Source organism: Anas acuta, chromosome 5, assembly GCF_963932015.1.
Source record: "Anas acuta chromosome 5, bAnaAcu1.1, whole genome shotgun sequence".
Classification (NCBI taxonomy): Eukaryota; Metazoa; Chordata; class Aves; order Anseriformes; family Anatidae; genus Anas; species Anas acuta.
The window spans coordinates 52,667,659-52,681,257 of NC_088983.1; the positions used below are offsets into that span (position 1 = coordinate 52,667,659).

Sequence of the window (13,599 nt, forward strand, 5' to 3'; positions counted from 1 at the left end):
CAAACCAGCTGACATTTTCCTCTTTCCAACACAGTTTGAAAAACACACCTTAAAAATTAAGCTCATACACTAAAAAACAGAAGGAGAAGGAAAATGAGAAAAGAATCTTCAGGTATTTTTTGAAACATGTTGCAATGCAACACTTCCCAAAGAAAGCCACTGTTTTCAGTCATTTTTGTCCTATTTTCAGCTCAGTGGGACTTTGATGAAGGTCTCCATCTTGAACAGGATCTGTACTGTTAGTGTTAATGCTTTTGATAAAGTCATTTGATTAGCTTTGAAAATGCCCTGCACCCCAGTCATTAATATTACTTGTATTAATGTAAGATTTAGAGACTGTTAGAAGCCCCCAGTGCTGCACAAACACACAATACAAAGGTGGTTCCTGCCCTAAACACAGCACAGGAGTGCTGGCAGCATGGAGACAGAAGAAGAAAATAGCCAATAAATAAGCAGCCAGAGCTAGCTTTAAAATTATGGCATGCAAAGAAATAAAAATTTAAAAAAAAATATATTAATAAATAAATAAATAAGTTGCCTTTTATTTGCTTCTGGCTTGGGAATCTTTAAATATTTTGTGTATAAGCTCAGGCTTTCTGCAACCTCTTAGCCAAAGGACAAGAAAGCACTATTTTTAAAATGAAAGCTGAGAAACCCAAGTAATCAGAAGCTTTAAGGAAAATACCAAGTGTCATGAGAGTTGGCAAAACTCTACCACTGTTGGTTTTGTTTTTGTTTTTGTTTCCAGATACTGTTTTTAATGCAAAATTAAGGCTGTTTTCCCCTTACATTCTTCAATACTATAGCTAAGGGTAATGTGTTGCCCTTTAAGCAAACACTTCCTTAAAAAAGCAATTTGATTATCTTCAATTATGCTATTATCAACAGCTGAGAGCAGCAAAATATCAAAGGTTTATAATTATATTCAATTTTCCTCTCATTACAGACAATGAAGTCTGGATGGTCGTTTTCCTTTTTGTTTATAATTAGTTTCCAGTTACAATTATTTTCAGACTGTGATGCATTAGAACAACATGAAATAGTTTGGATGGCAAAAAAGCAGGAGACAAACTGCTTGCTACAAAATCTTTTTTTTTTTTTTCTTTCTCCGGGACTTCAAAACCACACGGAAGTATTTATTTGACACAGACAAATGCTTCCTTTAAATAAAACTTTAATTCAAAGCTAAATTTGATCTACACGTCTCTAACTTGGAAGGGAGAATCCTGAGGTTTATAGATCATGTTCTCATGATGTAGTGCTCGTAACATAATACGCCGGGGCAGCAGCGAGCGGTGGAGGCTCCGTCCGCGAAAATCTGCTGGAAGTATTTGCTTTAGTCCTCTGGTCACTCAGCTGAATTAGCTTCTTTTCGTAAAGTAGCCTGTAAGGGATAACACACAGCTAATAGATAACTGTTGCATAGACAGTCCGTAACGCGCTGTCCTAACAGCTGTGGAAGCACAACATTCCTGCCACCCCTGCAATAAAATGAATTATTAATAAATGATGTGTGTGGGAAGCACTCGGTCTGGCTGCACTGTCAAGCTGTAAGAAATTCCTGACCAGTGCTGTCCCCTCACGGTGCAGCAAGCCACTAAGAGGGTCCCCAGCCCCCCAGGGCAGCAGTCAGAGCAGAGCTGCCACAACCTGGTACAAGGAGTAGGTGGAAGCAGAAGGGTCAATGTGCAACAAAGCTATGGAACATACTGCAAAACTTGGGCTGGAGCAATGACAACATCTTGCAAATTGTGTCCCCCAGTCAGCAGCTCAGCCTCAAAGGTACAGTGATAGAGAAAATACTGGTGAGGAACCCATAAATATCCCAAGGAGAGGAAATGATGCAGCAGCATAGATGATGCTGTGGAGCTGAAAGCATTCCTAGCTCTCTTCTCAGTGATGTGCTCGTCCCACGGGACAGAGGAGCAGGGGGTATTGCATCCCACACTTTGGCGTGCAGCTGGAGGGAAGCCAATGCAAGGAGTTTGTACCAAGAAATCCCCTGGGGTAGGAATAAACTGCACATTACCACCATTACAGAAACCTGGTAATGTAGTGCTGATGACACTTTAATTAATCCGGAATAGAATGATTTATATTAATAATGCACCCATTAACTAGATTAAGAGCTCGTTCCTTTTAGATCTCAAAACTTAAATCGTCGACGGAGAATCCCCAGCAAACAGAGACGGTGCTGTGGTGGGGTTTTTAAAGGTGGGGTATTTATATCTAACCTATTCAGTATTTTAACCGGTACCAGAAAGTTAAATATAAAATCACTGCTGATAAAATTCAGAAGTGACATGCAGATGTGCAAGCTAGGGAAGAGGCAGTGTTATGCTATCTGATCTGGGAGTGTTTGATTTAACGAGCGTGGGCCCATTCACAAAACAGGGGGGTTCCAAGGGCAGTGCCATGCCCAGTGGTGCAGGCACAACCCGTCCCCACAGCGTGATGGACCATCCCCTGGCAGCACCGACTCTGGAAAGGGTGAAAGGCTGAAAAGGTCACTGGGAGCTAGCAGTGTAATGGCGTGACAAAATACTAAGGTGACCCTGGAAGCAAAGAACAAAGAAGCCATTTGTGTACACGTGTGTTTCAGGTTAGGTGGATCCTAACCACGTTTTAAAAGGGAAGTTGAAAAACTGAGCAGAGTTCACAGCAAAACCTGGAAAGCAATACAAAGACTGGTGAAAATGTCTTGCCATGAGAGCTTTAAAGAGATCAGTTTGTTAACTTACCCAGAAAGAAAGACTTTGTGTTCACTAGAACACAATTACAGTCTAGATATATATTCCCAAGAAGAAGGTACCAAGACGGTATCGAAGAATAAAGGAAAGCATCAGAACTGATGGCCAGAATGTGGACGCAGTCTAAGTCATACAGAGAATTAACACCCATGTTCATAACAGGGAGGGGGAATGCATAGGGAAAGAGAGGTTATTTGTCTCTTGATTCCTTCAGATCAGAACTTGGTGCCTTCCCTAAAGATAGCTTTTTAGTTAAATGCAAGTTATTTGGCTGAAGTCTGGGTAGCTGCTTGCGATATATAGAAATGCACATTCCTACGGACTGCCAAAACATGTGACAGATGCCTAGAAACAAACCGCTGAGTTTTTAAGTGCTTGTGAGTGGAGACATTCCTCACTCTGCAGCCTTTGGGGGAGCTACAGAGAGAACATTTCATACCAAAAAGCAGTTCTGATCATTTATTAAGAATACACCAGCGCAGATTCTCAGGCCCCAGTGTTTAAAAAACGGCATTATTGGTATGTGTCTTACCTAGACTAAAAGATTTCAGGACTGACCTCGGTCATCTCTTCTCTGGGTCTTTTGCTTTGGTTTGAGTGCTCGCTCCTGCTGCTGTCCCCGCAGCCCTGTCGTGGAACCATGCTGAGAACAGGATCTGGGCACCGATCTGGGTAAAAGGCAATCTGCATGCATACACCAATACTACAACAACTAAGGAGAATATTTTTTTTTCCATGGATTATTTTTAACCTGGTCCAGCTCACTGCTCCAGTTCCCGGCCTGCAAACAGCTTTGTCAGCACTGCCAGGGCTGGGCAGAGCAGAAAATCCTAAAGCCAGCACTGCCTCGGGGGCACACAGATGCTGAGGCTGATGCTGCCATGGGAGAGGTCCTGCTTTCCTCATCTCCTCTGACAGCAGTCCCACCACCACTTTGCTGGTGTCGGCACTCACCCGGCTAGCTTTCTGCAGGGTCAGCCAGCCCTTTCAAAGAGGACGGTAGTGCCAGTATGAGGGACCGGTCCTGCTGGAGCAGCTCTCCCTACCTGCAGCATCGCTCCAGTTTTGACAAAACCACAGCTCCAAATTCCCATACAGCTCTACAGTGCTCCCAGAGAGGGCTCCCTGGCTCCATGCACAGATCTAAACCCCAGGCAGGATCATCCCACCCTGCTCACTGACCCTGTCAATGCCTCGTCCTCCTCTCTTAGGTTACGAGGCCTCCAGGTGAGCAGGCTTGGGTGGGCTCTCAAGGTGGGCTCAGCAGATGGTGGCACAACTGCCGGGGACCAGAGGAAAGAAAATATTGGAGGGGGTTGCACCTATCAGTCTGAACTGAGATCAGCAACCTGGCAGCTTCTTGCTTTGCTGTTGAACTCAGCAGGATTTAGTGGCCTCCCAGGGGCCTGTTCATCAGGCTTAACCCGGAGTCATTCATAACAACCCTGCAGGGCACTGCATTTCCAACACATTCATACACCTCTGCCATTAATGGGGAAAGACTCATACCAAAGAGAGGAAAAAGACGCAGCCCTGCTGGGTACGGGTGCAGTTCTCCACAGACACCTGCTTTCAAAGAGCTCTTCCCCACACCTCCTTCAGGGCCTGTCCCACCCTGCTGCGGTCCCTGGGAGGTAACTGGGAGTTTCTGGCTGGGTTTCCTTCTTAGTCATGTAATTTCCTTTTTCTGCCTTTTTTTTTTTTTTCGTGGGACTTTTTCAGATTTTCAAAGGGAAAAACCTCTATTCTGATTCTCTATCCAACAACCATTAGTGTAGAAGAGAAATGCCCTTAATTTTCGTGTGGCTTCTCCCTGTTGCTTCTAGAGCTAAAAGCTGGCTGGCAGACTCACCAAGCAGCTCATTTTGCACTTCATAAGAGCACCAACGTGACAGTCCTGACAATCCGAGCCCTTTCCATGTGAGGAAAAAGCGTCGTTTAGTTAATGGCTGCACAATTTTCCTTTCCTTTTTCCTTCCTCGAAGCCTGGAGAGCAGACGTGAGCCCCCTGCTATGGACACCATGTCCTGTGGTCACATAGCTATGTGATGGACACTGTATGTGGACTTCTAGAAGAAACTGAATGCTTTTCGGCCTCTCCCTGGGTCCCCTGTGGTTGACAGCCAGCAGGAGGAACCCCCCACCCAGCCTGGCATCCCCCCTCCTCACAGGGTGCCTAAAAACCCCGAGGGTTTTTAGGGAATTTTTAGGGAATGCTGTGGTGCACAGAACATCCAGCAGCTCGCGTGGCAGGGGTCAGACCTTCCAGCTGAAAGAGGTCCCCACCAGCACCACAAATGCTGACGGACATTTAAACACAGTTGTTGACAAGCCAGATTCTGTTTTATCCACGTTTGTGCACAATATTTTTTACGCCATAGGCTAAAAGCTCGGTGTCAGTAAAGGAACCCTTTTGTCTCTCTGGGAGACCATCCAGCAGTTCATGAAGGAAGAGATCTGACGGTCTAAAACCGAAAAATTGACACCTAATTACCTCATTCCTAACTGACGTTGCCATTTATAATACTTTTATTTCCTGAGAGCGCAGCAGATGGAGGGGACTTGCGGTGGGTGGCAGAATGGGGTCTGAACACTAGTGAGTCCAGCAAGGAGAAGTGCTGAAGCACATGAATGCAAAAATTAATCCTATGTCTTCTTAATGAGGGAGGGGGCAGTTTGCAGAAGAAGGGGGGTGCCTTTCCGAGCCAAAAAGGTAGTTTTTTTCCAGAGATACCTCAGTCTGTGGTCCTTATGTGCCTAGTTTCTCCACAGAAAAGATGCAAAATCTTCTTTGCGGTGATTTTACTGCCTGACTATTAAACACATAGGGACACACTTTAAGACAAGAGAACTCCCTCCCAATAAATTAGCGTGCCCGTGTTTGCAAGGAGCCATAATAGCTGTTATTTATATTGTACTTAAATATTTAATTTTCTTTGTAAATAAAAGCTTTATGCCTCCCTTTGAGCCTGCTCTTACCGCCTTAGACTGCAACAGTTATGACAAAACTATTACTTCAAATTAACATGGCATTCAGCAGGCATTTGTATTACTTCCATGATTTTTATTGTGTTTTTAATTATTATTTTTTCTCGCAGTTCATTCATCAGTCATATTTACAAGCCCATTGTCCTCCTGGCTGCCAGCGGAGTGTTCTCATACATTTCAGCACATAGACAGAAACTGCAAACTAGAGCAGCTCTGCTAGGATCTCTAATATTTCTGAGGAGTCTGAAGGTGCTGACAGCTTATGGTATGCCTGTCCCAGGCAAGTGCAAGTGCCTCAAAGTCCATCTATCTGTGGTTACTGGTAAGGGTAAAATTACACAGCACGTTTACCCTTTGAGAAGGAATCCTCCCTGGAGAGGTTAGAAATGGGGAACAAAAAGCGTACCGCAGCTGGGGACCTGACGAACAGCACTCATTTAAACTTCAAAATAATCATCCGTGCTGCTGCTGTAAAGCAAGCTCGTTCTGCACTTGTGTTGATTACTTTCCTCATTGTTTGGCCAGACAGTATCTTTAGCCAATTCGAGTAACATACCACGACCTGGTCCTGAAGCCCTGCCACCCCCAAGCCCTCAGTGACAGCAGTGGAAGCAGCTCACGGGTGGCAGGAGCAGGCCTTGATTTTGCTGAGGTTATGTCCTCGCTATTCGCCATTCCACACCTCGTCCCGTCCCTTTACAGCAGGATGGCAAGGATTAGGGAAGATCTGTATTTCTTGGGACTGCAGACAAGGGTATTTCTCAGGGCTGCAGAAAAAGGGAAGTAGCTCCGAGCACCGGAGCATGTACATTGCCACCACAGCCCTGTTCACATACAAGCTCATTGTCAACCAAAGGAACTGAAAAATTACGGCCATTTATCTATCCCTCGCTTTACCCCCCACTGTGCCTCTTTTGGCAAAGCAGCCAGGCAGTTCGCATTGTTTCAAGTTTAACGCTCGCAGATGGTTTTATTTAGAATTTGCTTTATTGGTGAGACATGTTTCCTCTCTTTATTAAATTATGCCTACTTTTTGTCAGTCATCACGCTGCCCATGATTTCTGCGCAGAGCTCGGGGGGCCGGGTCCTTCTTATTGCTGTCGGGTGGGTTGTGTTTTGTTGGTGGTTTTATTTTGAGGTGGGGGGGAAAGGGGGGATTAGAAACGAATCCCTAGGCTCGCCTTTTGCCTTGCGGGGGGCAATGACACCCCGGCAGGACCAGGGGCACCCACAGCCCGCAGGAGCCCGCAGGAGCCCGCAGGAGCCCGCAGGAGCCCGCAGGAGCCCGCAGGAGCCCGCAGGAGCCCCCTCGCTGCGGCCGGGGGCCGCTCCCCCGCCTGTCCCCGAGCTCCCCGGGGGGGCGGCCCGGCGGGCCCGGCCCGGCGGCAGGTGGTGGCCGCGGCGGCGGGCGGGCAGCACGGGGGGAGCCCGGCAGGGCACAGGACGGGACGGGGCCCCTCGGCCGCCGGCTCCTCCGTCCTTAAAAGCCCCCCCCGAGTCCCTGCCCGGCCGGGGCGGCTGCGGGCGAGCAGATCGCCGCCGGCTCGGCGCGGAACTCGCAGGCTCCGGAGCAGGAGGTGGGAATTGAGGGCGGTTTGGGTTTCCTCGCTTTATTTTTTTTTTTCCTGCTTTGTGCATGTTTTTTTCTTTTTTTTTTTTTTTCTTTTTTTTTTTTTTTTTTCCCCCCGCTTCTCGCTTCACCTCGGGCGCCAAGCACCGGGGCGGGCGTTCACAGGCACGGCCCCGGGAGAGCCCCAGCGGGCCGGGCCGGGCCAAGCCAAGCCGGGCGGGCCGGCGGCGCCTCCCCCCGCCGGTTCGGGGGGTCCCCGGGCTCGGCCCCCGAACGCCCCTCTCTTCCGTTCTCCATGTCATTTCCTGTGCTAATAAGATGGTGGTCACGGCCGGGAGGGAGGGAGCCGCCGCCGCCTCCGCCGAGCCCGGCCCGGCCCCGGGACCCGTCCTCGCCTGCGCCTAGCGAGCGGGGCCGGCGGGGCGGCGGGGAGGCAGGGCGCAGCCAGCCGGGCCCCCCCACACCCCGGTGCGGAGCGGGCACCCCCCCCCCCCGCCCCCGGGACGCCGAGGCGGGCCCCCCGCGCCCGCAGCGCCGAGGTGAGTCAGCCCCGCTGGTAGCCAAGGTGGCCACGAAAATGGCTGCGGGGGACGGCAGGGAGGGAGGGAGGGAGGGCAGCAGCGCGGGGGCCCCGCCCGGGGGTCGCGCCTGGGGGTGGCCGCGGTGGGGCGGCGGCGACCCGTGGCCAGGTAGCGCCCCCTGCTCTTCCTCCTCCTCCTCCTCCTCCTCTTCCTCCCGGCCCCGCCGCTCCCCTCCCGCCCGCGCCGCGGCGGCGGGCGCGCGTCCGCTGAGTGACAGCGCCGGCAGCCAATGGGCGGCGGGGGCGGGCGGCAGGGGGCGGGGCGGAGCGGCCAGGGGCTCCCCGGGGGCCGCGGCCGGGAGCGCCCGGAGGGGAGGGGCTGAGGGGAGGGGAGGGGAGGGGAGGGGGGGTGCTGAGGTGGGGGGCTCCGCGCTGCTTCAGCAGCAGGAAATGTGTAAAGTTGGGGATATTGGGGTAACGTCATTAAAGTGGTCGTGGTGGGGTTTGTGTGGAGGCTTGTGTGGAGAGGCTGAACGTCAAAATGAGGGGTTTGGGGTCGGTAACCGAGTTATAACCGAGTTATAGCGCCACAGATGAGCTGGGGGGGCTCCAGGGGGAAGAAGGCAGCTGCTGGAGCTTGGTGTGGAGCCCCAAGGCTTGCTCCCGGTGGTGGGGGGGCAGGTGGGAGCTCTTGGTGTGGGTTCCCAGCTTGGCGTTGGGAACGTGCATCCGAGCCCTGCGAACAACCAGCCTTCCTGAGAATGCCAAAACAAGCAAAAACAGCTTTCCGTCCTCGATTTGGGTTGCAGCTTTCTGGCAGTTGGAGAAATCCGGGCTCTTTAACGGGGTAGGCTTGAGGTTCTCCTTACTGCAGCCTGGAGCTCTCCGAGCACTGGCCCTTCAGCCGCAGGGCTGAGGTAGGGACACGTCTGGTGACCAGGAGCCAGCACGTGTCCCCACGCTGTCACAGAGCAAGTGCCAGGGCCACGAGCGTCCCTGCTCAGCGTCTCCCCCGTTGTGTCTCTGCTTCTTGAAGTATTTCACCTCCAGCACTTCTCTGTGGCGCTGCTGCCTGAAGCCCTGCGGTGCAGGGGGAAGTGGCGTGGAGCAGAAATGCCGTGCCGCTCGCTGCAGGCAGTTTTAGCGTCGTCGTCTTCTGCGCTGACCTCCTCTGCAGTAGTCGGGTGAAGAAGGCTTTAATTTCACAGGCGCTGACTCTTCCGTTCTCCCGGTGACCTCTTTTCTGCTGCTGAGGGTTCTCGTAAATAGGAGAAAAAATAAAGCCTGTGGAGCAGTGGTCCTTCTAAAATGACGCTGTGAAATGTTGCTTTTCGAGGATCCCTCCTGGCTGAACTTGCCGGTGAAAGTGGATTCCAGTAGCGAGTCCAACCTCCTGAAATAAAAACAGAGGACAGGGCGAGAGGCGGGCTCTTGCCTTGCTGAGCAGCATCTTCAGAAAGAAGGTTAGGGAAAAGTGCTCCAGAAACAGAAAGTTTGCAGGTAGAAGAGGCTGAGCAAAGTGCTGTGGAAAACACAAAACAGTTGCATGGCTTCTCGGGAAGGTGAGGGCAGGCAAAGTGGGTGGAGGAGTGACCTGGTGAGGAGGGCAGCACGAGCATCCCACGTTAGAGATGTTTGTCTTTAAGATGCCCATCACGCGGTTGGCAGGCACTGCACTGATACCAGAGAGGATTGGGAAGGCTGAGAGCAGGGAGGGAAGCAAACAGAGGGGAAGGGGTGCAAATTTTGAGTTGTCGTCTAGAGTTGGGTTTGCAGTGTGGATCTTCACACATCTAGTCGCTGTCCTTACCATGTGGGTTTCTGACTTAAGCTAGAGCTGGTGAGGGTAGCACTGGCGTTTTTCCTCCTTCCATCCCAAACTGCGGACATAATTGCAAGAACCTCTATGTTTCTGCCGAGAGACAGTGAAGCAATTCAAAATATTGACACTTAAACCTTTGCCATTATGCTTCCTGGTCAATGCTGTGCTTGTGTGAGCAGGATAGCCTACATCCCCGAGAGCTGTTGTTCAAAGGGCTCCTCTGTCCGCAACACGGGGAGGCAGCCGTCCAGCCTTTCATACTCGGAACAGCTTCTCTGCAGTCAGAAGGTAAAAACATTATACATATAATTTAAGGTTTAAGCTGCAATCTGCAGAATCTGGCAGCCTCTGGAGAGGGATCGGTAATGCATACTGCAGAGCAGCGCTTCAGCACAGTCCCTCGGTCGCAAACAGCCATCAATAAGGGGCCCATCAGAAGGGTATCGTAAGGGAAGTCGTCCCATTTGAGCACGCTGACAAATGGATTCGTTTATTTGCCCCTTTTCTTTTTTTCCTCCTTAGGCTTTGGCTTTTCAGCCAGAATAGTTTTACTTCCGTGGTCTGATCAGTGAATCTATGGTTTCTGTTAGTGGGCAAATTGTACCATGTCCCACGCCGTGGTAGTTACTTGTAATTCCTGCATTTTCTGAAATGTGCTTTAGGCACTTGTATGAACGTGAGGATTACTGGTGAAGGAGTCTAAGCTGGTGGATCTTTAACATTGAAAGTGAGTGTCTTCCCTTTGAAGGCTTTATAAAAAGCGTAGGTGCCTCGGGTTGTGACTGTCAGAGGGAGGTGGAGGCAGGATTTCCAAAATTCAGCACCTCTCTCAGGAGCCTGCTCTCCAGTACTGTGCTGGCAGCGGTGCTGCAGGAAGGGTTAGCCCGAGGGGGCACTGAAATGAGCTTCAGCAGCGAGGCCAAGCACTGAACATCAGGAGCACTGCATCTGCGGGCAGGGCACACCTGGGAGCAGTGCTTGCACCCTTCTCAGCGAGCATCGGAGCGCTGCGGGCACGCAGCTTCGGAGCGTATCATTTTGAAGGCCAGTAATTGGAGCTGATGTTGGCCAGGGACATCAGCTGTTTCCAGGCTGATAATCGACTTGAAATGTTGTCCAGCGCATTCCCACTCCGTACAACGAAGCTTTATTTTGAAAATGTGTCGTGTAAACTATATCATAATAAACTGAGTGCAGTGAAATGCAGTCCTACACCCGGAGCCTCAAATAGCTGAGCAGACGAGGTGTACATACTGTATTTCTTGAAAGGTGTCCTAAGTTTGGCTGGGGTTACCTTTTCACTCCGAGCACATCCCTCTTCACACCTTTCATTTGGATAATCCTTGACTTGCTGGCGTCTGTGTACTCTGTTCTTGTGGTGTTTGTTTTGATTTTTTCTTTCCCAAGCTACTAGGGAGTACTTCATTAGGTCTGCTGCTCTCCTTCAATTGGAGACATTTTGCTTGGAAAGGCTGATGCAGAAGTTAAATATGCCACAGTTTGCAGAGCCCAGTCTTTTCATTCAGAGGAAATTAATGAAAGCACTTGGAAGCTAAAGGAAAAAATGGTATTGATGACATACTTTTGTGAACAATAACATACATTCTGGAGCTGTGTACTTGCCTAGGCATGCAGCGTTTGTTTTTTTGATTTTTTTGGTGTTGATTTTTTATTTGAGCCCATATGAGGTCAATCAGCTTTTGAAGAACAGAAACAAATCACTTACTGAATTTTTGTTCCCCTTACAAAGAAAACTTTATGTACAGTGTATAAGTTGCATTGTTCCTTAACAATTTTTTCCTAAACCACGTAGTGTCGGACTGACTGAAGAAGTCAGCAGTACCTGACTTCTTGTGCAGAACCTCGCCAGCCAGCGCTGCGTTGCTGTTGCAAGGCCAGCACCTCCAGAAAGGTGGATCCACTTACTGCGCCTCCTAGACGTGTTGAGAGCTAGCACCAACTAAATCAGATGTTAACGTGTGCTCCTTAGGTCTGAGGGACTTAACTGGTGGTTGTGTTTCCTTTTAACCAGGTCTCACTCGGTCGTCAGGTGTTGAAATGTTGCCTTTGAGCTCTCTTGGTGTAGTCAGTGAATTTTTGTAGCATGCCAGTGACTCGCGTGCATGAAGTCACGGTGACGTGCCCCCTCTTCTCTTTGGACGGGAATTGAATGAGCTCTTCTGTGCTTCCACTAATCAGCGTTTTAAAAATGCCCGTAGTGTAAAGGATTAGCTATTTCTGGGCAACCTGACACCTTTACCTCGAAGACACTTGACGGGGGGGTGTTGAAGGGGGTAGACCAGAGGCGCTTAGCTCCTGCTGGAAACTTTTTGCTGCATTAGGATAGGCAGGATCTGAACACCCCTTGCTCTCTGTATAGAAGGGAATGTGCAGATCAAGTGGTGGTGGTGGTGAATTCAGCACACGGATATCTGATTTCTTGGCAGATCTGACACTGGGAGTATCTGGACTGCTGCCTGCACCAAGGAAAGAGGGTCGGTGTGACCCACGCTCAGCCAGTACTCATCCAAGCGGTGTAACATGAGCCCCTAACCTGTAGACAGATTTACCAGCCCTGAATAATGTCTGTTGTGCTGTGAGATCTTATCTCCCTAATGGCCTGCAAGAGGGTACGAAACGAGGAGAAATAAATATGGCTTTTGCTTTTGCTTTCCCTGCATTTTGTAGAGCCGTTGATTGGTGCTCATTCTGCTCCGTGTGTTCATTGGTGCCTTTCATGGGGTGAGTTAGTTTGTTAGTGTTTTAGAAACAGTTAAGAGTACGATTTACGGGTATCTTTTCACTTTCCCACCAAGTAGCTTGGAGGGGATGGAGGCAGAAGGCTGAATCTGTACAAAGAAAGGAGCTGCTTGCTGTGTCCTGTAGCCCAAGGAGGGTGACACCACTATAACAAGCATCCAGGAGCTGTCACGTAACATCCTTCAACAAAAACGTTACGGTACCAAATGGATAAATGGCACCAGAGCAGGATTTCATATTGACATTACATCCCAGCTGAATGGGGACCCCCCTTGCGGCTGAGACAGCCTGCCTGGAGGTGTCACTGCTCTGGGCTGCAGAGGCTTTGGCAGCTGGTTCCTGAAGCTTTTCCTTGGGGTGGTGGGAAGGAAGGGGTCTTGCACAGTGGCCAGAAACCTACTGGAAGTCCTGAGGGCTGATGGAGGTGGGGGAGGTGTCTCACCTGCTGTTAGGGCAAAGAGCTGTGGGTTGTGATCTGTGAGTAGTGCCGGCTGCTCGAGAAACTTGATGTCACGTGGCCGTATCAAGGATAAAATTGTGTTTTGTGGCTTGTGCTTTCCATGTGACAGAATTTAGGGGCAGTTTCTCAAAAATCGCCAGCATTATTAAGGTGTGTGTATACACTGGTGTGCATAAAGGCGGACGGGGGCTCAGTTATTGCTGCCTTGGTGCAGGGACAGGGTGCTCTGCTGACATGCACTGAGCTTTCTGGCTTGATGGGTTTGGATTTCGTGCGTAGCTTGGCTGTGCTTTGCACGCGTGTGCAAGCCTGTCTGTCCTGCCAGTCCATCCCATCTACCACCAGTGGAAGAAAAAAAGGCAGAGTACTTCAGGTAACATTTTAAAAAAAAAAAAGAAAAAAAGAAAGCTCCTAGAAAAGCGTTGAGTGAAAGGCTGTGTTGTTGTAAGATGGATGTGCTCTCCAGAGGAGCTAATTTAGACAGTAAGGAAATATATGTGAGGCTGATCGCTGGCCGGATGCCAGTCACTGAAGGGCACCGGAGGCTGAAATGCCAGGCAGCGCTGGTAGTGCTGGCACTCCAGCCCGTGACGGTTGGGTTGCATGAATTATCTCTCTGCCTTCCAGCTAATTTTATCCTGTTGATTTTTCATGAATCATTTCCCATCTTTGTGGGTTAGAAATTGAGGTGGAAGTTTGCTCGCCAGAATAGCCACATCTGCTATTTAG

The 13,599-nt window shown here is 49.9% G+C and overlaps 2 protein-coding genes across 5 annotated transcripts in view; one reads left to right on the plus strand and one right to left on the minus strand.

Moving 5' to 3' along the window:
- The window catches only part of TP53I11 (tumor protein p53 inducible protein 11), a 168,790-nt gene that overhangs the window by 92,876 nt on the left and 62,315 nt on the right, over positions 1-13,599 (minus strand). The window lies entirely within an intron of this gene.
- PRDM11 (PR/SET domain 11) overlaps positions 7,068-13,599 on the plus strand; it is a 46,424-nt gene continuing 39,892 nt past the window's right edge. For 2 of the 4 annotated variants that reach the window (XM_068684718.1, XM_068684720.1), the window contains exon 1: positions 7,404-7,847. The gene's annotated coding sequence lies outside the window, so the exon portion shown is untranslated. Of the gene's footprint in view, positions 7,316-7,403; positions 7,848-13,599 lie in introns of those variants that run through there. The other 2 variants (XM_068684719.1, XM_068684722.1) reach the window with 2 other exon arrangements.